This window comes from Manis pentadactyla, chromosome 13, assembly GCF_030020395.1.
Source record: "Manis pentadactyla isolate mManPen7 chromosome 13, mManPen7.hap1, whole genome shotgun sequence".
Classification (NCBI taxonomy): Eukaryota; Metazoa; Chordata; class Mammalia; order Pholidota; family Manidae; genus Manis; species Manis pentadactyla.
Window position 1 is genome coordinate 55,048,026 of NC_080031.1, and position 25,199 is coordinate 55,073,224.

The following is a 25,199-nucleotide window of genomic DNA, read 5'->3' on the forward strand; positions in this document are numbered from 1 at the left end:
TCCGAAAAGGAAGAATTGCAGAAATAACTGGTTGTTATAAGTCACTTGATGAATTGGTATCTGCATGCTTAATTTTTTAATTTTTTTCTTCTCACTACATCACACTTTTCACTTTTTATCTTCCCAGTACTCATGTAATTCTTCTTTTCATATAACTTTTATTATTTAGTGCACTTTTCCCATTTTTAAATGTTTCCTTTTCCAATAGTGTGCCACTGGCTGTCAGTCCTGTTACCTGTGTAAAATGATGCTCTTGAGATGCCTTCCATCACTGTCCTCATAGTGAGAAACTTTAATAGCCACAAGATGCAGATTAAGGATTAAAGTTGCTCAGCAGAAGAAGTGTTAATTATTATCATTGCTATTTCCGGCATAGTCTTAGTTTGCAATGTGCCCTAAAAAGCCTTTTGCATATTGCACTGATGTTTTCATAATGAAAATCTCAAAAAAAAAGAAAACCAGCTCTGTATTAAAATAAATGAATGAAAGTAAGCCTTCCATTATGCAGGCTGAGAGAATAATATAGGTAGAAGATTCTACCCAAAGACAGCAGAAAATAACTTTTAAACACCCATAAACATTCCTTGACAGACCATATCCAAGATTATAAAATAAGATTATTTTTGTAATGGAACTAAAACAACAAAGAGTGCTCCTGGAACTATAGCACACTTAATTGAGCCTGAAATTTAACATTGAAGATAACTGAAATTACAAATAGCATGTCATCATAAAATAATGGTACCAAAGTAGACATCAATGCCATAAAATATTAACATTTTAGGACAATCTCCAAGCCTTTGGAAATTATCAATGTACTGTGAAACAAAGAGGAAGGATTTAAAATGATGCTGAGAGAATAAATCTATCAATCCTGAATTGTAAATTCAGGTAAATTGTCATTCAAAACTAAGTGTAAGTAGAAACATTTTTAAAGGCATTTTCATATATTGTTTAGATCTGGGTGTTTACTGCTTAGTATAGAAACTATTAAGTTAAATCCATAATTACACAACCAAAATGTTGAAAGAGAAGAGAACAGCAATACAATTTTGGAAGGTGGAAAAAAAGAATACCTAAGTTTTGGCATATTAGTTCTAAGAAGGCAAAAAAATTTTTCATGCAAAAATTATGTGGTTATTTTTGTAGCAATAAAAATACACTATCAGTTCATAAACTGGAACATTTGGCATAGGAGGGAAGCAAATGAAATAAGAGGTCAGGTCTAATGAGGTAAGAAGTAATATTTCAGACACTGGATGAAAAAATCTTTAAAGAAGGAAGATGTAATCAACTGTGCCAATTGCCAATTACATTGAGAAGTGAGTCAACTTTTATATTTAATATTATTATGTAATGCACCCATTATCCCTGCTAATTTTCTTTCTTTGAAATCATATATTCATTAATAATTTAGTCTGTTATTAATATAACTATTCCAGGTTTATATTGTTACAGTTAACAGCATGTCACCTTTTAGTGGATTTATTGACATAACATCGATATGTAAAAATTTTATGTAATTTTTACAACTTGGTTTTTGATATCAAATCTTTTCATCATGTTGATATTGGTGTTTTTGGTGCATTGTGGCTTCATCACCACAACTGGCTGGTTAACCTGTCACCTCTACGTAGTTACCATTTGTGTGTCTATGTTGAAAAGGTTTAATTTTAACACCAGTTCTTTCAGACAAGATTCAGGTTTACATCACAGTATTGCTTACTATTGTCATAATGCTGTACATCAGATTTCAATAACTTACTCTACTTGCTTGACTGCAGCTCGGTACCCTTTGACCAATATTACCCCACTTCCCCCTTCCTCGGCTCCTGGCAACCACCATCCCACTTGAGGCATATGAGTCTTACTCTGAGGTCCACCTATTCGTGAATTCATGCAGTATCTCTGTTTGTCTTGCTCCTTTTCTCTTAGTATAAAATTCTCCAGCCCCACCCATGCTGTTGTAAATGGAAGTATTTTGTTATATATTCATTTCTAAAATTTAATATGATTCTGTTTTCTTCATCTGCTCAAGAGCACTTAGGATGTTTCACAACTTCACCACTGTGAGTAATGATGCAATGAACATGGATGCACAGATAGTCCCCATGGTCCTGATTCCAATTTATTTGTCTGTTTACATTTAAAGCTTTAGTACATTTTGAGTTGATTTTTGTTTATGAATTTGAGATAAGGGTACAGTTTCATTCTTTTGCACATGGATATCCAGATTTCCCAAACCCACTGTTTGTTATGTTCATTTATATTTTTATCATTGAAGTGTAGTTAATATGTAATATCACACTGGTTTCAAGTGTACATAACAGTGATTCAACAGTGAAATACATTATTAAATCCTCACCCCAATTAGTCCAGTTAGTACCAACACAGAAATATGTTACAGAACCATTGACTACATTTTCCATGCTGTACTTCCATCTTTGTGACCAAACTTATGTTACTGAAATTTTGTGCCGCTTTAACCCCTTCACCCACACCACCACCCACCCCAACGCTCCCCCATGGTAACCACCAGTCTCTTCTCAGTGTCTATGAGTCTATTGCTATCTCGTTCATTTTATTTTGTTTCTGGATTCCATCTATATAAATGAGATCATATGGTAGCTTTCTTCACCTGGCTTACTTATTTCACTTAGCGTAATACCATCTAATTCTACCAAGTTTATCACAAATGGCAGGATTGCTTTCTTTCTTAAAACTGAATAATGCACTGTATATATTTACCACATCTTCTTTTTGCTTGCTGTTGAAATATTTTTATTGAAGTACAGTTGATATACAGTATTGTATTGCCTTTAATTACACAACCCATTGATTCAACAGTTATGCACACTATTAAATCCTCACCTCAACTAGTGTAATTACGGTCAACATAGAAGGATGTCACAGAATTACTGACTATATTATCTATGCTGTACTTTCATCCCTGTGGCAAATTTATATTACGATTGAGATTATGTGCCTCTTTATCCCCTTCACTGATATTTCCTACCCACCCCAACCCCTCCCCCATGGTAACCACCAGTCACTTCTCAGTGTCTATGAGTACTGCTCTTTTGTTCATTTCTTGTTTTATTTTAAGATCCTATATATAAGTGAAATTTGGTATTTATCTTGCTCTTCAAGGCTTATTTCACTTAGAATAATACAATCTAGGTCTATCCATGTGGTTACAAATGGCAGGATTTCTTTTCTTTGGCTGACCAGTGTTCAATTGTGTATATGTACCACATCTTCTTTACCCAGTCATCTATTTATGGTCACTTTGGTTGCATCCATACCTTGTCTATTGTAAATAATGCAGTGATAAAAAACTGGGGATACGCATCTTTTCAAATCAGATTCACTGCTTGGCCAAGTGTTATGGGCAGGGTGGGCACACTGTGCACCACTGCAGTTGAGCCAGTGGGCCAGATGGAGATTTTAAAGATGGCTCCTGCATGCATCTGGTATTCTCCTTGCCATCCTACTTCAGCTGAGGAAGGGTCTCAAGAGCTGGGAAACTGTAGTTCATCCTCTTCCTTTTTGTCAGCCACTTGGAAACCCTGCTGGTCTGAGCATGATAGGTGGGGTAGGGACACAGGGGATGCACCCATGGGGACGATCTGCCAGTGGAGGGCATGGAGCATTTTGGAGCAGGCTTCCACAAGTGCAGACCAGTTGGGTCTAGAAAGTTCTGGAAAAATATTGTCTGTTGGCCCTTTCCCTTTCAGAGAGAGCTCTTTCCAACCCCTGCCCTCCTGGCAGACTTCCCACTCCTGGTAAATATTTTGAAATACCACCTCTGTGCTGGGTCTCAGTGGGACCAACAGAGGGTGCCTGTCCTCCACAAGTGACAGGTGATTCAGCCCCCCAGAGTGCTCAACTCTCCTGGGTGTCTAGCCCTGTTCATCACCGAAACCCTGTGCATAGTGGATGCCAATTCCAGGAGTAGATGTCCAGGGCCAGGGGTGCCAGAATCTGGAGTGTTTACCCCTTAACTAGTCTGTTCCTCTCCCTCCCACTTATGGGCTGGGGAGGGTGAAGGGCTGACCCTGATCGATGTGGCTCTCCCCCTTTACCCTCTCAATGTATTCCTCTCATCTTCAGCAGGTGTAGATGGTCTGCTTTGCACTCTTCATGTCATTTTGCAGGGTTAGCTGTACTGGATGTAGTTGCTTCAGTGGTGTGGACTTGGCAGGAGGTGTTTTCCTCCTCAGCCATCTTTTCAATGTCCCAGTTACAAATACCATTCTTCTTGAAGTTACATAAACCTTCAGGCAGCATTCAATGAAAACTATGTTTTTGTAATAAGATTATTCTAACACTGATTATCTTTAATCAAAATGGGTGTGAGTGGAGTTGACTTTTTATGATACAATGAAAAAACAACACTCATTTGTATGGTATCACATTTTAGCCCTGTTCATTGTCTTTCAGATCTTATCATCTTGTAGTTAACAGAATACTGTTACCATGAATATTCTGCCACCCCTTACCAAACACACAATTACAATTTCTTTAATATCTGGCCACTACTCTCAAAGTTGATGTTAACAATTTTTCTCCATCCTCCATGATTTATCAACAGTTTGAACTAAAGCCTGAATTCTTGTACCCTTTCAGGAACTCAGACTGCACTGTATCTTTCTTTTCCCTAGCATCTGAAAAAAACCCTACACATAAGAAGATTAAAGATGGGAGTGTGAGAGACAGAGGCTTCCTCCTAAAACTGGATACAGTTAGAAAATACAGTGGCGCAGAAGATGGCGGCATGAGTAGAGCAGCGGAAATCTCCTCCCAAAACCACATATATCAATGAAAATATAACAAAGACAACCCTTCCTATAATAAAGACCAGAGGACACAGGACAATATCCAGAACACATCCGCACCTGAGAGAACCCAGCGCCTTGCGAAGGGGGTAAGATACAAGCCCAGGCTCGGCGGGAGCCGAGCGCCCATCCCCCCAACTCCTGGCAGCAGAAGAATAGGAAGAGCGGGAGGGAGACGGAGCCCAGGACTGCCGTACACCCAGCCCCAGACATCCGGGCCAGAGCGCAGACACAGTACGTGCCCAGGAGGCCCTGGATGCTAGGGAAACAGGGCAGCAAGAACAGTGAGCGGGCACCAGAGGCCGGGTGCCAGAGGACACAAGAAAAGAACGCGACGATTTTTTTTTTTTTTTTTTTTGCTGTTTTGTTTTGGCAAGCGCTTTTTGGAAGTCTTAAAGGGACAGGGCCCCCAATACTAGGGAAACAGGGCAGCAAGAACAGTGAGCGGGCACCAGTGGCCTGGCGCTGGAGGACACAAGAAGAGCGTGAGACCATTTTTTTTTTTTTTTTGCTCTTTTGTTCTGGCGAGCGCTTTTTGGAAGTCTTAAAGGAATAGGGCCCCCAATACTAGGGAAACAGGGCAGCAAGACCGGTGAGCAGATGCCTGAGGCTGGCGCCGGAGAATAAAGAAAAACGAGAGGCCACTTTTTTTTTTTTAATAAAAAAAATTTTTTTCTTTTAATTTTTAATTAAATTTTTTTTGTGTGTGGTCATTGTATTGTTTCGGCGGGTGCTTTTTGGAAGTCTTAAAGGGGCAGGGTGGGACACTTAATCCAGAGGTAGGGAATCTGGGGATCTCTGGGCACCCTAACCCCTGTGCTGCAGGGAGCAGGGAGGACCCTTATGGAGATAAATAGCCTCCAGCCCACTCCCCCTCTAACGTGACGCCACCACTTTGGAGTAGAGGCCTGAGCCAGGCCACACCCAGAGCAACAGCGTAGATAAACTCCATAGCAGCCCGGCAGGAAGCAGAAATCCTGCCTGCGTGCAGCTGCCCAGCTCAAGCTACTAGAGGTCGCTGTTCTCCCAGGAGAGTAGGGACACAAACCAACAAGAAAGGAAGTTCTTCCAGACGTCACTCGTGCCAGCTCTGCAAACTATTCCTATCACCATGAAAAGGCAAAGCTACAGGCAGAAAAAGATCACAGAGAAAACACCAGAGAAGGAGACAGACCTAAACAGTCTTCCTGACAAAGAATTCAAAATAAGAATCATAAAAATGCTGACAGAGATGCAGAGAAATACTTAAGAGAAATGGGATGAAGTCAGGAGGGAGATCACAGATGCCAGAAAGGAGATTACAGAAATGAAACAAACTCTGGAAGGGTTTATAAGCAGAATGGATAGGATGCAAGAGGACATTGATGGAATTGAAACCAGAGAACAGGAATGCATAGAAGCTGATATACAGAGAGATAAAAGGATCTCCAGGAATGAAACAATGTTAAGAGAACTGTGTGACCAATCCAAAAGGAACAATAACCGTATTATAGGGGTCCCAGAAGAAGAAGAGAGAGGAAAAGAGATGGAAAGTATCTTAGAAGAAATAATTGCTGAAAACTTCCCCAAACTGGGGGAGGAAATAATCAAACAGACAACGGAAATGCACAGAACCCCCAACAGAAAGGATCCAAGGAGGACAACACCAAGACACATAATAATTAAAAAGGCAAAGATCAAGGACAAGGAAAGAGTTCTAAAGGCAGCTAGAGAGAAAAAGGTCACCAATAAAGGAAAACCCATCAGGCTAACATTAGACTTCTCGACAGAAACCCTACAGGCCAGAAGAGAATGGCATGATATATTTAATACAATGAAACAGAAGGGCCTAGAACCAAGGATACTGTATCCAGCACGACTATCATTCAAATATGATGGTGGGATTAAACAATTCCCAGACAAACAAAAGCTGAGGGAATTTGCTTACCACAAACCATCTCTACAGAACATCTTAAAGGGACTGCTCTAGTTGGGAGCACTCCTAGGAAGAGCACAGCACAATACACCCAACATATGAAGAATCGAGGAGGAGGAATAAGAAGGGAGAGAAGAAAAGAATCTCCAGACAGTGTATATAACAGCTCAATAAGCGAGCTAAGTTAGGCACTAAGATACTAAACAGGCTAACCTTGAAACTTTGGTAACCACAAATTTAAAGCCTGCAATAGCAATAAGTACATATCTTTCAATAGTCACCCTAAATGTTAATGGGCTGAATGCACCAATCAAAAGACATAGAGTAATAGAATGGATAAAAAAGCAAGACCCATCTATATGCTGCTAACAAGAAACTCTACTCAAACCCAAAGACATGTACAGACTAAAAGTCAAGGAATGGAAAAACATATTTCACGCAAACAACAGCGAGAAGAAAGCAGGAGTTGCAGTACTAATATAAGACAAAATAGACTTCAAAACAAAGAAAGTAACAAGAGATGAAGAAGGACACTACATAATGATAAAGGGCTCAGTCCAACAAGAGGATATAACCATTCTAAATATATATGCACCCAACACAGGAGCACCAGCATATGTGAAACAAATACTAACAGAACTAAAGGGGGAAATAGACTACAATGCATTCATTCTAGGAGACTTCAACACACCACTCACCCCAAAGGATAGATCCACTGGGCAGAAAATAAGTAAGGGCACAGAAGCACTGAACAACACAGTAGAGCAGATGGACCTAGTAGACATCTACAGAACTCTACATCCAAAAGCAACAGGATATACATTCTTTACATGTGCACATGGAACATTCTCCAGAATAGACCACATACTAGGTCACAAAAAGAGCCTCAGAAAATTCCAAAATATTGAAATCCTACCAACCAACTTTTCAGACCACAAAGGCATAAAACTAGAAATAAACTGTACAAAGAAAGCAAAGAGGCTCACAAACACATGGACGCTTAACAACACGCTCCTAAATAACCAATGGATCAATGACCAAATCAAACTGGAGATCCAGTAATATACGGAAACAAATGACAACAACAGCACTAAGCCCCAACTTCTGTGGGATGCAGCAAAGGCAGTCTTAATAGGAAAGTATATAGCAACCAAGCATATTTTAAAAAGGAAGAACAATCCCAAATGAATGATCTAATGTCACAATTATCGAAATTGGAAAAAGAAGAACAAATGAGGCCTAAGGTCAGCAGAAGGAGGGACCTAATAAAGATCAGTGAAGAAATACATAAAATTGAGAGAAATAAAACAATAGTAAAAATCAATGAAACCAATAGCTGGTTCTTCGAGAAAATAAACCAAATAGATTAGACTCTAGCCAGACTTATTAAGAAGAAAGGAGAGTCAACACAAATCAACAGTATCAGAAACGAGAAAGGAAAAATCACGACGGACCCCACAGAAATTCAAAGAATTATTAGAGAATACTATGAAAACCTACATGCTAACAAGCTGGGAAAATTAGGAGAAATGCACAACTTCCTAGAAAAATAAAACCTTCCACGACTGATCCAGAAAGAAACAGAAACTCTAAACAGACCAATTAACAGCAAGTAAATTGAAGTGGTAATCAAAAACTACCAAAGAACAAAGCCCCCGGGCCAGATGGATTTACTTCGGAATTTTATCAGACATACAGGGAAGACATAATACCCAATCTCCTTAGAGTTTTCCAAAAAATAGAGGAGGAGGGGATACTCCCAAACTCATTCTATGAAGCTAACAGCAACCTAATACCAAAACCAGGCAAAAACCCCACCAGAAAAGAAAACTTCAGACCAATATCCCTGACGAACGTAGATGCAAAAATACTCAAGAAAATATTAGCAAATCGAATTCAAAAATACATCAAAAGGATCATACACCATGACCAAGTGGGATTCATCCCTGGGATGCAAGGATGGTACAACATTCAAAAGTTTATCAACATCATCCAAGATATCAACAAAAAGAAAGACAAAAAAAACATGATCATCTCCATAGATGCTGAAAAAGCATTGGACAAAGTTCAACATCCATTCATGATAAAAACTCTCAGCAAAATGGGAATAGAGGGCAGTACCTCAACATAATAAAGGCCATCTATGATAAACCCACAGCCAACATTATACTGAACAGCGAGAAGATGAAAGCATTTCCTCTGAGATCGGGAACTAGATAGGGATGCCCGCTCTCCCCGCTGTTATTTAACATAGTACTGGAGGTCCTAGCCATGGCAATCAGACAAAACAAAGAAATACAAGGAATCCAGATTGGTAAAGAAGAACTTAAACTGTCACTATTTGCAGATGACATGATACTGTACATAAAAAACCCTAAAGACGCCACCCCAAAACTACTAGAACTGATATCGGAATACAGCAAAGTTGCAGGATACAAAATCAACACACAGAAATCTTTGGCTTTCCTATACACTAAGAATGAACCAACAGAAAGAGAAATCAGGAAAACAACTCCATTCACAATTGCATCAAAAAAAATAAAATAACTAGGAATAAACCTAACCAAGGAAGTGAAAGACTTATACTCTGAAAACTACAAGTCACTCTTAAGAGAAATTAAAGGGGGCACTAACAGATGGAAATTCATCCCATGCTCGTGGCTAGGAAGAATTAATATTGTCAAAATGGCCATCCTGCCCAAAGCAATATACAGATTTGATGCAATCCCTATGAAACTACCAGCAAAATTCTTCAATGAACTGGAACAAATAATTCAAAAATTCATATGGAACCACCAAAAACCCCGAATAGCCAAAGCAATCCTGAGAAAGAAGAATAAAGTAGGGGGGATCTCACTCCCCAACTTCAAGCTCTACTATAAAGACGTAGTGATCAAGACAATTTGGTACTGGCACAAGAGCAGAGCCACAGACCAATGGAACAGACAAGAGAATCCAGAAGTTAACCCAGACATATATGGTCAATTAATATTTGATAAAGGAGACATGGACATACAATGGCGAAATGACAGTCTCTTCAACAGATGGTGCTGGCAAAACTGGACAGCTACATGTAGGAGAATGAAACTGGACCATTGTCTAACCCCATATACAAAAGTAAACTCAAAATGGATCAAAGACCTGAATATAAGTCACAAAACCATTAAACTCTTGGAAGAAAACATAGGCAAAAACCCCTTAGACATAAACATGACTGACCTCTTCTTGAACATATCTCCCCGGGCAAGGAAAACAACAGCAAAAAAGAACAAGTGGAACTTTATTAAGCTGAAAAACTTCTGTACAGCAAAAGACACCATCAGTAGAACAAAAAGGAACCCTACAGTATGGGAGAATATATTTGAAAATGACACATCCAATAAAGGCTTGACGTCATAATACATAAAGAGCTCACACGCCTCAACAAACAAAAAACAAATAACCCAATTAAAAAATGGGCAGAGGAACTGAACAGACAGTTCTCCAAAAAAGAAATACAGATGTCCAACAGACACATGAAAAGATGCTCCAAATCGCTAATTATCAGAGAAATGCAAATTAAAACTACAATGAGGTATCACCTCACACCAGTAAGGATGGCTGCCATCCAAAAGACAAACAACATCAAATGTTGGCGAGGCTGTGGAGAAAGGGGAACCCTCCTACACTGCTGGTGGGAATGTAAATTAGTTCAACCATTGTGGAAAGCAGTATGGAGGTACATCAAAATGCTCAAAACCATCCTACCATTTGACCCAGGAATTGCACTCCTAGGAATTTACCCTAAGAATGCAGCAATCAAGTATGAGAAAGATCAGTGCACCCCTATGCTTATCGCAGCACTATTTACAATAGCCAAGAATTGGAAGCAACCTAAATGTCCATCGATAGATGAATGGATAAAGAAGATGTGGTACATATACACAATGGAATACTACTCAGCCATAAGAAAAGGGAAAATCCAACCATTTGCAGCAACATGGATGGAGCTGGAGGGTATTATGCTCAGTGAAACAAACCAAGAGGAGAAAGAGAAATACCAAATGATTTCACTTATCTGTGGAATATAAGAACAAAGGAAAAACTGAAGGAACAAAACAGCAGCAGAATCACAGAACTCAAGAATGGACTAACAGGTACCAAAGGGAAAGGGACTGGGGAGGATGGGTGGGTAGGGTGGGATAAGGGGGGAGAAGTAGGGGGGTATTAAGATTAGCATCCATAGCGGGGTGGGAGAAAAGGGAGGGCTGTACAACACAGAGAAGGGAAGTAGGGATTCTACAACATTTTGCTATGCTGATGGACAGTGACTGTAAAGGGGTTTATAGGGGGGACCTGGTATAGGGGAGGGCCTATGAAACATAATATTCATCATGTAAGTGTAGATTAGTGATACCAAAAAAAAAAAAGGGCAGTTCCTGTGTGGTAAACTCCAGTGAGTTCTACTCAAGAGTATAAAGGGCATATAAAAGTGTAGGCAAAGGGTCTGTTTGTGTTTATACAGAGGATCAATGCGTAATTGCGCTACCCCGAAAATGAACTAAGATACGATATGAAAAAGAACTTCCAACATCAGCACTCTCTGGAAGACTCATGCCAGAAAATGATCATCAAAAAACCCCAAAAAAGATCCATGCACTGCTATAGCTGTAGATGCACTCATCCCACCAGTTCCTGGACTTGCCATGGGAATGACGAAGGAGATATCTAAGCTGGCCTGTGCATACAGTAAAACAACAAATTTGACTGGATCTATACTGTTGGAACTCAATCAAGAATTAGGAGAAGTGCAAATTGTAGCATTCCAAAATCTTACAACTACGGACTATTTACTGTTAAATGAACATAAGGGATGTGAACATTCCCCAAGAATGGGTTGTTTTAATTTGTCTGATTTCTCTCAGACTGTTCAAGTTCAGTTGGACAATACCACCATATCACAGATAAGTTTTCACAAATGCCTAAGGTGCCTAACTGGTTTTCTTGTTTTCACTGGAGATATCTGTTAATTACAGGTATGCTTTGGTTATGTAACTATACTCCTATTATGTTAATGTGTGTGCACAATTTAAGTAGTAGCTTAAAACTTATACATGCTGAAGTTACTCTACAAGAAGATATGTCAGAGAAATAATCAATCTTCCCAGGTTTTCTGCCGCCTGCTACTTCTATAGTTTTTCTTCTTCCTTCCTAATTACAATCCTTAAATAGAATTCGTGCCTCATATCAAATTTACCAAGTATTATAATTCTTCCAAGTGGTAAAGATACCTCAAGAAAATGCTGGCATAGAAGCTACAGGGCATAAATATGCAAAGAAATAAAAAGCTAACCATTTCAAACAATTAGGCTTCTCTCTCTTACCAACTTTACATTTCGCTGTATGTCCCCAGAAGATGACTGGTTAGCCAGAGATAGGTAAGATTCCTCAAGGGAGGAACAACCTAAGGCAGGCACAGTCGCAGGGGGGTCATCAGGTGAGAAATTGGGTATCAACAGAGGTGAGGCTTAGAACCTCACCCCCCCGTTCTGAGAGAAATCTTCTGCATATGTGGATGTTTTATTGCCCTTGTCTAGCTTGGATTAACACATAGTCTACAGGCACACACTTGATCCTCTACATTTGCTCTCTTATAACACTAAACTATGTTTTCTACCTTTATCTTGTATCTACCTACCACTTCAGCATTTTATTAAAAATAATAATAATAAAGAGAGAAATGTGGTATCCACATATAAATCAAGTATAAAAATCAAATGAGTATTCATATTTGAACTGACTGTTTATAGTTCATAATGCACGAGCAAAACCGAAGTTTCCTGTGATGGCTGCCCTTGTACTGTTCACCATGTAAGAACTTATTCACTATGTAAGAATTTGTTCTCCATGTAAGAACTTGTTTGTTATGCCTCAGAAGATTGGAGACTGATGAAAATTAGGCTTGGGGTGGATTAATGATTTTGCATTGAGCATTGACTCCCCTATACAAAATTTTATTGTTAACAACCATTTGATCAATAAATATGAGAGATGCCCTCACAAAAAAAAAAAAAGTATGCACTTCCAATTGTAAAATAATAAGTAACCGGGATGTAGTGAATATAGTCAAGATATTGTAACAGCTTGGTGTGGTGATAGCTGGTACCTAGAATTGTCATGTATATAAATGTTGAATCACTATGTTGTACACCTGAAACTAATATAATGTAATACTCTGTGTCTAGTACCCTTGAATAAAAAAATAATTATCTACAAAAAAAAAAAAGAAAGAAAATACAGTGTCGCATCTAATCCTGAGAGAACACCAGGAAAGAGGACAGCACCAGACTGCAAACACCTGGAGAAAAGAGCAGACCTCATTGAACTGGGTAACGTACCAGAGCTGTAGCTCCGTGGGACCCGAGTCCTTTTCCCACCCCAGCTCACTGGTGGAAGGAAGAGAAACTGAGCAGGGAGGGAGTATAAGGCTTGGGACTGCTGAATACCTAGCTCCAGAGATCTGCACTGGGAGCACAAACCTACATTTCATGGTGCTCTCATGAGACTCACATGATTACCGGGTTGGAAAGTTAATACAGGCAGAGTTCCTGGGGAGATTGGGATTCCGGCCGCTTGTGGAAAGCAGGGATCCATATTCGGCTGCTCTTGGACAAAAACTTATACCTGAATGCCCAGCCAACTGGCTCAAGAAGTGGAGACAGGCACAGCAGCTGGGAGGTGGGGAACAGCTCTTTTCTCCCACCAGGCACAAGTATCCCTCCCTTGCGACCCCCAACATTCCTTTAGGGGAAGAGCAGCTACAGAATAGAGCTTCTGGACGCTAGAGGGAGCCATATACAAAAAGGAAATGCCAAAGGAACCTTGTCCAGAGTAAAATTATTAATACAACTACTGAGAAAGATTTAAATGATGTGGACCTTGTGACTGTTCCTGAAAGGGAGTTCAAAATAAAAATCATCAAAATTCTAATGGAGGTACAGAAAGACATCCAAGAACTCAGGAATGAATTCAGGTCAGAGATCCATTCGTTAAAGAACACGATGGAGGGTATTAAAAACAGGTTGGATATGGTGGAGGAGAGACTAAATGAAATAGAAACTAGAGAAGAGGAATATGAAGAAGCTGAGGTACAGAGAGAAAAAAGGATCTCTAAGGATGAAAGAATATTGAGAGAACTGTGTGACCAATCCAAGCGGAACAATATTCGCATTATAGGGATACCATAAGAAGAAGAGAGAGAGAAAGGGATAGAAAGTGTCTTTGAGGAGGTAGTTGCTGAAAACTTCCCCAATCTCGGGAAGGACATAATCTCTCAGGTCATAGAGATCCACAGATCCCCCAACACAAGGGACCCAAGGAAGACAACACCAAGACACATAGTAATTTAAATGGGAAAGATCAAGGATAAGGACAGACTGTTAAAAGCCACCAGAGACAGAAATAAGAATAAATACAAAGGAAAGCCCATCAGGCTAACATCAGTCTTCTCAAAAGAAACCTTACAGTCCAGAAAGGAGTGACTTGATGTATTTAATGCCATGAATCAGAAGGGCCTGAAACCAAGATTATTTTATCCGGCAAGATTATCATTTAAATTTGAAAGAGGGATAAAACAATTTACAGATAAGCAAAAGCAGAGAGAATTTACCTCCCACAAACCATCTGTACAGTCTATTTTGGAGGGACTGCAATAGATGGAACTGTTTCTAAGGTTCAATAGCGGACACCAGAGGTAAGAAAATCACAGTAAAGAAATTATAACAGCTAATTATGATGCAAATGCAAAATTGAATTAAATATCCCCAAAGACAATCAAGGGATAGACAAAAAGTACAGAATTTGAAACCTAATATATAAAGAATGAAAGAGGAAGAAAAAGGAGGAGAAATAGAAAAGAACGTTCAGATTGTGTTTGTAACAGCATACTAAGTGAGTTAAGTTAGGCTCCCAGATAGTAAGGAAAGTAACCTGGAACCTTGGTGATCACGAATCTAAAGCATGAAATGGCAATAATTACATACCTATCGATAATCACCCTAAATGTAAATGGAATGAATGCACCAATCAAAAGACATAGAGTCACTGAATGGATAAAAAAACAAGACCCATCTACATGTTGCTTACAGGAGATTCACCTCAAACCCAAAGACATGCACAGACTAAAAGTCAAGGGATGGAAAAATATATTTCATGCAAACAATAGGAAGAAAAAAGCAGTTGTTGCAGTACTAGTATCAGACAATAGACTTCAAAACAAAGAAAGTAACAAGAGAAAGAAAAGGACACTACATAATGATAAAGGGCTAAGTCCAACAAGAAGATATAACCATTATAAACATATATGCACCCAACAAAGGAGCACCAGAATATGTGAAACAAATACTAACAGAACTAAAGGAGGAAATAGAATGCAATGTGTTCATTTTAGGAGACTGCAACACACCATTCACTCCAAAGGACAGATCCACCAGACAGAAAATAAGTAAGGACACAGAGGCACTGAACAACACACTAGAACAGATGGACCTTATAGATATCTATGTAACTCTACATCCAAAAGCAACAGGATACACATTCTTCTCAAGTGCACATGGAACATTCTCCTGAATAGACCACATACTAGGCCACAAAAACAACCTCAGTAAATTCCAAAACATTGAAATTCTACCAACCAACGTTTCAGACCACAAAGAAATAAAACTAGAAATAAATTGTACAAAGAAAGCAAAAGGGCTCTCAAACACATAGAGGATTAACAACATGCTCTTAAATAGTCGATGGATCAACAACCAAATTAAAACTGAGATCCAGCAATATGTGGAAATAAATGACAATAACAACATAAAGCACAAACTTCTGTGAGAGGCAGCGAAAGCAATCTTAAGAGGAAAGTATATAGCAATCAAGCATATTTAAAGAAGGATGAAAAAACCCAAAAGAACAGTCTAACATCACAATTAACAAAATTGGAAAAAGAAGAACAAATGAGGCCTAAAGTAGGCAGAAGTAGGGACATAATAAAGATCACAGAAGAAATAAATAAAATTGAGAAGAATAAAACCATAGAAAAAAAATCAATGAAACCAAGAGCTGATCCTTGAGAAAACAAACAAAGTAGATTAGCAACTTGCCAGACTTATTAAGAGAAAAGCGAGAATCAACCCATCAACAGAATCAGAAACAAGAAAGGAAACATTATGACAGATTGAAAAGAAATACAAAGAATTATTAGAGACTACTATGAACACCTATATGCTAAGAAGCTAGAAAACCTAGAAGAAATGGACAACTTCCTAGAAAAATACAATCTTGGAAGGTTGTATTTTTCTTGGAAGGAAGAAACACAAAATGTAAACAAACCAATTACCAGCAAAGAAATTGAAGCGGTAATCAAAAAACTACCCAAGAAGAAAACCCCCAGGACAGAAGGACTTACCTCGGAATTTTATCAGACATACAGAGAAGATGTAATACCCATTCTCCTTAAAGTTTTCCAAAAATAGAAGAGGAGGGAATACTCCCAAACTCATTCTATGAAGCCAACATCACCCTAATACCAAAACCAGACAAAGACCCCACCAAAAAAGAAAACTACAGACCAATATCCCGGATGAACGTAGATGCAAAAATACTCAACAAAATATTAGCAAACCGATTTCAAAAATACATCAAAAGGATCATACACCATGACCAAGTGGGATTCTTCCCACAGATGCAAGGAATGTACAACATCCAAAAATCCATCAACATCATCCACCACATCAACAAAAAGAAGGACAAAAACCACATGATCATCTCCATAGATGCTGAAAAAGCATTTGACAAAATTCAACATTCATTCCTGATAAAAACTCTCAAAAAAATGGGTATAGATGGCAGATACCTCAACATAATAAAAGCCATATATGAAAAACCCACAGCCAAGATCATACTGAACTGTGAAAAGCTGAAAGCTTTTCCTCTGAGATTGGGCATGAGACAGGAATACCCACTCTCCCCACTGTTATTAAACATAATACTGGAGGTCCTAGCCATGGCAATTAGACAAAACAAAGAAGTACAAAGAATCCAAATTGGTAAAGACATTAAACTGTCACTATTTGCAGATGACATGATATTGTACATAAAAAACCCTAAAGACTCCACTCCAAAACTACTAGAACTAATATTGCAATACAGCAAAGTTGCAGGATACAAAATCAACACAGAAATCTGTGGCTTTCCTGTACACTAACAATGAACTAATGGAAAGAGAAATCAGGAAAACAATTCCATTCACAATTGCATCAAAAAGAATAAAATACCTAGGAATAAACCTTACCAAGGAAGTGAAAGACCTATACCCTGAAAACTATATGACACTCTTAAGAGAAATTAAAGAGGACACTAACAAATGGAAACTCATCCCATGCTCTTAGCTAAGAAGAATTAATATAGTCAAAATGGCCATCCTGCCCAAAGCAATATACAGATTCGATGCAATCCCTGTGAAACTACCAACAGCATTCTTCAACGAACTAGAACAAATAGCTCAAAAATTCATATGGAAACACCAAAGATCCCGAATAGCCAAAGCAATCCTGAGAAGGAAGAATAAAGTGAGGGGGACATCGCTCCCCAACTTCAAGCTCTACTACAAAGCCACAGTAATCAAGACAAATTGGTACTGGCACAAGAACAGAGCCACAGACCAATGGAACAGAATAGAGACTCCAAACATTAACCCAAACATATATGGTCAAGTAGTATTCGATAAAGGGGCCATGCACATACAATGGGGAAATGACAGTCTCTTCAACAGATGGTGCTGGCAAAACTGGACAGCTACATATAAGAGAATGAAACTGGATCACTCTCTAACCCGATACACAAATGTAAATCTTAAATGGATCAAAGACCTGAATGTAGTCGTGAAACCACAAAACTCTTAGAAAAAACATAGGCAAAAATCTCTTGGAAATAAACATGAGCAACTTCTTCATGAACATATCTCCCCGGGCAATTGAAACAAAAGCAAAAATGAACAAGTGGGACTATATCAAGCTGAAAAGCTTCTGTACAGCAAAGGACACCATCAGTAGAACAAAAAGGTACCCTACAGTATAGGAGAATATATTCATAAATGACAGATCCGATAAATTGTTGACATCCAAAATATATAAAGAGCTCAGGTACCTCAATGAACAAAAGGAAATAATCCAATTAAAAAATGGGCAGAGGAGCTGAACAGACAGTTCTCCAATGAAGAAATTCAGATGACCAACAGACACATGAAAAGATGCTCCACATCACTTGTTATCAGAGAAATGCAAATCAAAACCACAATGACATGTCACCTCACACCAGTAAGGATCACCACCATCCAAAAGATTAAAAACAACAAATGTTGGCGAGGTTGCAGAGAAAGGGGAATCCTCCTACACTGCTGATGGGAATGCAAATTAGTTCAACCACTGTGAAAGCAGTATGGAGGTTCCTCATAAAGGTCAAAATAGAAATACCATTTGACCCAGGAATTCCACTTCTAGGAATTTACCCTAAGAAAGCAGCAGCCCAGTTTGAAAAAGACAGATCCACCCCTATGTTTATCGCAGCACTATTTACAATAGCCAAGAAATGGAATCAACCTAAGTGTCCATCAATAGATGAATGGATGAACAAGATGTGGTACATATACACAATGGAATATTAGTCATCCATAAGAGGAAAACAATTCCTACCATTTGCAACAACATGGATGGAGCTAGAGGGTATATGCTGAGTGAAATAAGCCAGGTGGAGAAAGACAAGTACCAAATGATTTCACTCATATGTGGAATATAAGAACAAAGAAAAACTGAAGGAACAAAACAGCATCAGAATCACAGAACCCAAGAATGGACCAACTGTTACCAAAGGGAAAGAGACTGGACAGGAGGTGTGGGAAGGGAGGGATAAGGGCAGGGAAAAAGAAAGGGGGCCTTACGATTAGTATGTATAATGTGGGGGGGATGTAGGGAGGTATGTGAAACACAGAGAAGACAAATAGTGATTCTACAGCATCTTACTACACTGATGGACAGTGACTGTAATGGGGTTTGTGGTGGGGGGACTTGGTGAAGAAGGGAGCCTAGTAACCATAATGTTCTTCATGTAATTTTATTAATGATAATAAAATGAATTTAAAATTTAACCCTACACATTAAACCTGAGCATTACTCAAATTGGTATAAACTCCAAATAATTCATTACAATTACTAATCATTTATATGTGGACTTGTTACTGGAACTGCTCCTAGATGGACCACTCAGAAAGTCTTTTAGATATTTCATAATTTCAATCAGTGATCTGTAGAAAATAATGAAAATTGTAACACAAATATTTCCACCATTTGCACAAACATTCAACTTTTAAACAGGAAATATCAGATTGACATTACCATCCTTACTCTATTACGTAAAGACATAGAACTTTATGTCAAGAAGTCTGTCCTCTGAACTAGTAAATTTGGTCTACAGTCTACTGTGAACAGTAATCATTGCATTTAGTTTTTTTTTTTCCAGAGTGATGCCAGCCATTAAATGCCTGATCATTCACACCAACCTGTAATTCCCTCCAGTACCAAATCTCAGAATAGTTTAGCTGGTCATTAGTATTCAAAAGTTAATCAAATAAGATGGATTTATATTAGTCAGAAAAAATAAGAATGTCTCTTCTTTCACTAAGCAAGAGTGGGTCTACCAAATACAGTCTTCTTGACCAAAGCTTTCCAGTCTCCTGTTGATCCCTCTTCTTAACATGACCTATCAATACTTGATCAAAACATAGTTTCTAACACTTCAAGGACACAACAATTGGATAATCCCAAACTCCCTTTTTGCCCATGCCTAAGAAAAACTAAAACTATTAAGAAGATACTGGGTTCAAAGCCACAGGGAAGTCAGGTAAAGTGGAAGTGAAACCAAAGTCAAGAAAGTTAAGAAATCAAGCAAGTTTCTTACACTCTAACGGAGCAGGCCTGACCTAATGTCAGACAGGCTCAGAATATTCAGGGAGAGTTCCTTTTTATTGGGTTTTCAAGGGGTTTTTAGGAGAGGTAGTGTTATGCAAATAAGTGTTGATTGACAGTCTAGCAATGATGTAAGCTAATTATTACTGCATATGCTCTTTTCCACAATTCTCTCTGCCCACCAAGGTGGGTGTGGGTAAAACTGCAATATTTACAGATACTTTCACCTAGCTTTAGTACATCTCCATATCAACAGGTGTTTCCAAGGGCTGGAGAGAACTAGTCCATCTCTATGTCAGTGGGTAATTATATGGGAGAGAGGGCTTATCTGGACCAGAGGGGTTGCAGGGAGTATTCACTTGCTTCTGCTGCAGCAGTAGAGTGAGAGAGAAAGGATGACTCCTTGTAAGCAGTAAATGGACTTTAAACTCTATTTCTCCCTTTGACTGATTTTGGGTTCAAAGGTATTTATTTGCCCAGGGATTTTCCCTCTGGGAGTTACATCTGATGGTAGTCAGCAGGACTTCTGAACCTTTGGGCAGGCTGCCCCTAGAGAAGGTGGGGAGATGCCTGGTAGCCCCCTGTGGAAGGTGTCAAGGCCCCAGTGGCTGCAGCAGCAGAGGGTGAAGCTTCCCCCAGGAGCCCCTTATCTGTGGGGCCTCCAGTTTGGAAGTCCCTAGTCAGGAACTGGTCTAGGGTAAAGCACCTTCTAGAGGGTGAGGCCTTCCGCAGAACTGGGGAAGGGTGGAGACACCGGAAGCTGCAGAATTAGCCCTCCATGAGATGGATGACTGCTTAGAGGCCCTGAGTAGCCATGTAGCAGCAGGTTTTATAGGGTCTTTTTCCCTCAAGATAGTGGAAAAGGTTATCAAAGAGAAAGAGAGGGTTATCAAGGAAAGAGACACACTTTGGCATCACTTGAAGGAGCTGGGCAATTACCTAGGGGATATCCTTTAAGGAAGAGAGACAGTTACTGAGAAAATGGATTGCACTCCTGGAAGATTCTTTAGCAGCAACTAGGTGGGAGGCAGCAGGAGAAGCCACATAGCAGGAGGCTGTGGGGAGGGGGAGGAAAGAGCAGTGCCTTCATCCCCAGAGATGGTGGAAGGCAGAGCAGGGAAGAAGATGAGGAGACAGGGAGGTGGGGCCAAGGGCCAATCTGCTGCTGAGGCCACTGCCCTAGGCTCCAGCCTCTTTGGTACTAAAGGCCCACACGGCTGTAATTAAAAAAATAAAATAAAACAAGCATAGGCTGGCTCCTCAGGGGGAGGAGCCACCCCCTCCCCAGATTGTGGAGACCTCCATACCCAACCCCTATACCCAGGAGGAGCTGGTGGACATGAGCATCCAGTTTTGGTAGAAGTCATCAGAACTTCTGCCTATGTTGCTTTTTATATCTCTGGGATATGGTGGTGGAAAACATTGTTATGTCAGGTCCTGAAATGAGTAAACTGGCTTTCCTGAAGACTCACCCTTCCCTCCAGAAGCGGTTATGAAGTGCCCGTCATGCTTCAGGGAATCAGTTGCTTATGGAATGGCTGACAGCTGCCATCAGGGCAGTTTTACCTAATAACAGTGATTTACCATATTTACCCACTAGCTGGAAAACATATGCAAGTATGGACCCCCAGGGCCCCAATGAGGAGTTGTTCACTGTAAGAATGAGAAATCTGGGGCTCCATACAGCTTTCTGTCTCTCCTTAGGTCCCTAGTGACTACTCTTGCCCCCACATAGGGAAAACCATAAGTGAGTCTATTCAAACTTTAGCAGATCTGGGGGAGGTTGAAACAATAAGGACACAGAGGGAAGTAAGGGCCACAACTGAAAAGATAAGTGCAAAAGGCACCGTGAAGGTCTAGGGGACCCAGATGTGGGTTGATTTGATAAAGGCCGGGGTAGTGAAAGAAAAACTCCATGTACAGCCCAATAGAATATTGTTAGAACTGTGGCACCAATTAAAGCCACAGCAGCAGTTCCAACCTCTGAGGTCCAGGACACAGAAACCAGAGTCAAGGCCTCATGTCCAGCCTGTGTCCCTGCAAAACTTTCTGGGGGACAGTACTCAGGCTCTGCCTCAGCCCTCACCCCCACAATAGGATGGTTGGGCATTGTGGTTCGACTGAGCAGGAGGTCAAGGTCCCCACCTTGGGCGACATAGTGGGGACCAGAGGCCACATGTAGAAATAGCAATTCATTGGTCCCCTGTGAATGTACAATGTGTCCTTGTTCTGGTGGACACAGGAGCAGAATGTTCTCTGATTTATGGCAACCCTGAGTGTTTTCCTGGGACCCCCAGTGTGATAGATGGTGATGAGGATAAAGCAAGTAGAGTGAAGAAAGCCCAAATCTCATTGATAATAGGGTGTTACCCCCAAAGGAGTATACAATGTACATTTCTCCCATTCCTGAGTATATTTTGGGGGTAGATATCTTGCAGGGCCTGTGGTTACAGACCACTGCAGGTGAGTTCAGACTGAGGGTATGTGTGGTGAAGGCAGTTCTGAGGGGACCTGCTAAGCACCCACCTGCAGCTCTGCCTGTCCCTTGGCAGGTGGCAAGTATTAAGCTTTATAAATTGCCCAGGGAGCACAAGGAAATGGAGAAACTCTACAGAAGTAGGAGAAGGTGGGCATCATAAAGCCCACTTCCAGTCCTTTTAATTCCCCAGTGTGGTCAGTGAAAAAGCAGATGGTTCCTGGTGTATGACTGTGGACTACAGGCAATTGAATAAAGTCACACCCCTTTTCATGCTGCTGTCCCCTCCATAGCAGCCATTCTGGACATAGTCATGAGCTGGGCATTATGTTGTGGATCTTGCCAATGCTTTTTTCTCTATTGACATAGCACAGGAAAGTCAGGAACAGTTTGTCTTCACATGGGAAGGCTGGCAGGGGACATTCACTGTCCTTCCACAGGGATACCTCCACAGTTCCACCATCTGTCATGGAATTATAGTCCAGGACTTGTACACATGGAAGAAACCACAAATGGTGTGGCTATGTCACTACGTTGATGATACCATGCTCATGTCTGAATTTCTTATAGATTTACAAAGGGCAGTTCCTAGATGGCTGTAACATCTACAGGAAAAAGGATGGGCTGTGAACAGTACCTGGTTTGTCTATAAAATTCTTGGGGTTTGTCTGATCAGACAAAGCTTAAGTTATTCCTGAAGCAGTCATAGACAAGGTCCAGGCTTTCCCTGCTCGTACCACTGTGGCAGTATTACAAGAGTTTTTGGGACTTTAAGGCTATTGGAGAGTGTTTATCCCACACTTGGCACAAATTCTGAAGCCCTTATACCAGTTGGTATGAAAGGGCATCAGGTGGGACTGGGATAAGACATGTGCAGCTACTTTTACTGGACTCATCAAGCCCTGTGAGCTAGATGTTCATGTAACCAAAGATGGCTATGGATGGGGTCTTTGGCAGAGGCTTGAGTGGACCTGCCAACCTATTGGATTCTGGTCACAACTATGGAAAGGAGCAAAGGGCCGGTGCACCTTGATAGAGAAGCAACTGGTTGCTGTGTCCCACGCCTTGCTGGCTACTGAGCCCATCACTGGAACAGCTCCAACCAAGGTAATAACCACCTGTCCCATCGTGGAGTGGGTGCGAAAATGGACCCAAAGGCCATGAAGTGGCATAGCATAGATGCCTACAATGGCCAAATGGGGTGCATATTTATAGCAAAATAGTGCCCTCCCTACTACCCCCTTAAGTGGAGAACTCCAAAGCTTACTGGGGCCAGTGACCTATACCAGTGGAAAGCAGGAAGAACTTGCTTTTGAGCCATTGGTAGCCGAGACTCCTTATCAGGAGGGGGAAGCCCCTAGACCTGAATATTTTTGGTACACAGATGGCTCCAGTCATGGGCAGCCCCTGAAAAGGAGGGCTGTGGCTTTCCATCCTAAGACTGAGACAATATGGATGGAGGATAGAGCGGGGAAGAGCAGGCAATGGGCTGAGATGCAGGCAGTGATCACCCAGGAGCCCTCCCCTATAGTTGTCTGCACAATACAAATGCATGCTTTAATCAATGTTATCAATTGCCACAATAGTAATATCAGGCTGCATGGGAGACTGACTTCCAGTGTAGAAAATGAAGCAGGGTGATAACTGTCCTTTGTTCTGTTTATACTGATTCAAAAATTCTCATTTTAAAGTAACTTTTATGTACTTCGTGTTTAGAAAATGCAAAGCAGTATGCACACAGATGAGACTAAGGAGAATATTATCATTATAGCCAACAATAACATAAGATAAATTGCAATATATCCCAAAACATCTTCATGTTCTTTACAAATATACAAAATTGACTAGTTTAGAATATTCTGTGGGGCTAGCTTCCCTTCCTTCAAGCATGTGCAAAGACATTTCCCTAATGGAAACTTCAGCGATTTGCTTATTATCTGACCTTTTTGGAATTTCTGGTCTATCTGGAATATTTTCTTTAAAAAAAAGAACCTTAAAGTAATAACCATTTCAACCAAGATTTAAGTGACATTCACAATTACCAGGCAGGTTAAAGAAGGCTAAATAATCAATCAGCTACCAAATAGAACACTAGTCTTTTTTCTTAAAAATGATGATTTGAATTATGTTTCAACTCTATTTAGTGTTCAACAGAAACTGTAAATTAATATTGATAAGATATTATTGGTTATAGAACAAACATAAAGGGACCTGAAGTTTCTGTTCTCACCTGCGTCACCTTTTTGTTTCGGGTGGGTCTCCTTCGCCTTCACTCCGGAGCTGATGGCAGAGTCACCCCGGGCCATAAGCTCTCCCCAGAAGCCCCCATGAGGGTCGCACGACCAGGCCTGACCGCTCACAGATAGGAACTTGGAAAGCACATGTGTTTTCAGAGGTTCTAAAGAGCCAGTTTAAAAGCAGTTTTCTGAGGAAAATGTTTCTCATGTGAGAAGATTCTAGAAATGGAAAAAAAAACACTTGGGGAGGCAAAATAACCATTTAGGCCACTCACAATATTTGGCTGGTCAGAGCATCTTCAGAACTGTTATGAATTGTAATGCCAAAAAGTGTAATTAGGACTTAGACATCTCTCTGAAATAACCATTGCAGAAGAGAGAAAAGTAAACTGAGCTGAAAATTATCAGCAGGACTGAGACAGATTTCCTAGGCATAGTGACCTAAGCCTTTATTTAGTGGGTAAAGTGCTGAGTGGAACATTACAGTCAAGAACAGCAGGGTTGGGAGACAAGCAGCACCAACTGATGAGCAGGATAAGGATGAAGATGACTGAACAGACCGACCTTATGATTTTAATCTGGATATCATGTCATCTGCAAAGAGTGACAATTCTACTTCTTCCTTACCAACTTGCAGGCCTTTTATTACCTTTTGTTGGCTGAATGCCATGAGTAAGACCTCCAGTACTATGTGGAATAAAAGTGGTAAGAATGGGCATCCTTGTCTTGTTCGTCATCTCAGAG